General features: G+C 42.4%; 1 pseudogene; it reads right to left on the bottom strand.

The window, feature by feature from the left end:
• Positions 1 to 788: 788 nt before the first annotated feature.
• On the bottom strand, positions 789 to 1,602 carry LOC117473864 (annotated as a pseudogene).
• Between the last annotated feature and the right edge of the window lie 351 nt (positions 1,603 to 1,953).

Raw genomic sequence — 1,953 nt, 5'->3', positions numbered from 1 at the left:
GGTGTTTACAGCAGTGGATAACAGCTTCTGGCCTGGACACAGTTTGCACCTCACCGTCACATTCCTGTCTATTCTTCGGACGAACTCAAAATAATGGGCATACCTCCACCCCTCGAAAGTTATCGCTGACTCAGCCATGTTTATGCAGCACTGCACGTGGAGATGTGGACGCGCAAGTCGCGCAGATTACGTACATATAAACCTGCGGCGGAAACCCCTCGTCTGTCAGTGTGATTATGACTGATTTTATAAAAGTAACGAAGTAACGCGTGTCGGGGCAATGTTAGTAACTGTAGTGTGATTACTGAATTATAAAAGTAACGCGTTACACTACTCCGTTACCGACAAAAGTAATATTATTACAGTAACGCGTTACACCCAACTCTGGCCGTTAGCTGTTAGCACTCAAGCTCACAGCTCTTCATATCTGTTCAGAAACTAGACAAAAGTTAAACAAGTACAAACCACAGATTGGAAATGCATGTGTCTATAATAAGAAGATGAATCCACGAGGATATCCATCCAGGACTTATGATCCAGGACCACAGCAGCAGGCACAGCCACGACTCAAGATCCAGGGCTCGCGATCCAGGACTCAGGACCACAGCAACAGGATCAGCCATGACTCCGGATCCCGGCGTATATAGACACCAAAAAAGAAATTTGGGGAAGCTGGGTTATTCGGAACATGAGAGTACACAGGTACAGACAGAGAGAAGGAAGAAGTAAGGTGTCCCCCGACAAACTAAGCCTATAGCAGCAAAACTAGGGGCTGAATCTAATCAGCCCTAACTATAAGCTTTATCAAAAAGGAAGGTCTTAAGCGCACTCTTAAAAACGGATAGGGTGTCTGCCGCCCGAACACAAACTGGAAGCTGATTCCACAAATGTGGAGCTTGATAAGAAAAGGCTCTGGCTCCCATTGTACTTTTAGAGACTCTAGGAACAACCAACAACCCTGCATTCTTGGAACGCAATGCCCTAGTAGGACAGTAGGGTATAATGAGTTCTTTAAGGTAAGATGGCGCCTGCCCATTAAGGGCTTTGTAGGCGAGAAGAAGAATTTAAATTCTATCCTGTGTTCTATAGGGAGCCAGTGTAAGGCAGCCAGAACAGGAGTAATGTGGTCCCTTTTCCGAACTCTAGTTAGTACACGTGCTGCAGCATTTTGAATCAGACTAGTTTCTCTGCATCGTTTTGAGGCAAGATATGCCTGATTTTTGCAATGTTACGTAGATGGAAGTAGGCGGTCCTTGAAATTGATTTTATGTGGGCGTTAAAAGATAAATTCTGATCAAATATAACACCAAGATTCCTTACTGTCTCACTGGAGGCCAAATTAATGCCATCCATAGTTAGTATATCTTTAGATAATTTGTTTCGTAGATTCTTTGGGCTGAGTACAATAACTTCAGTTTTGGCCGTGTTTAACATAAAAAAGTTTAAGGTCATCCACGTTTTTAAGTCCTTGAGGCAGTCTTGAATTGTATTTAGATGATTCATTTCATCAGGCTTGATTGATAAATATAGTTGAGTATCATCCGCATAACAATGAAAATGTACAGAATGATTCCTTATAATATTGCCTAACGGAAGCATATATAATGTGAACAAAATAGGTCCAAGCACTGAGCCCTGTGGCACTCCATGGCTAACTTTGGTCTGCATGGAAGATTCATCGTTGACACATACAAACTGAGAGCGTTCAGATAGATAGGACCTAAACCAGCCTAAAGCAGTTCCCTTTATGCCAACTAAGTGCTCTAGTCTTTGCAATAGGATATCATGGTCGATAGTATCAAATGCAGCACTGAGATCGAGCAAGACAAGAATAGAGACAAGTCCTTTGTCTGAGGCTATTAGAAGGTAATTTGTGACTTTAACCAGAGCTGTCTCTGTGCTACAGTATGATGTGTTCTAAAGCCAGACTGAAAATCTTCAAATAAATCATTG

This window comes from Trematomus bernacchii, unplaced genomic scaffold (assembly GCF_902827165.1).
Source record: "Trematomus bernacchii unplaced genomic scaffold, fTreBer1.1, whole genome shotgun sequence".
Classification (NCBI taxonomy): Eukaryota; Metazoa; Chordata; class Actinopteri; order Perciformes; family Nototheniidae; genus Trematomus; species Trematomus bernacchii.
The sequence above is the reverse complement of the archived record's forward strand: the minus strand, read 5'-3'. Positions and strand labels throughout refer to the sequence as shown.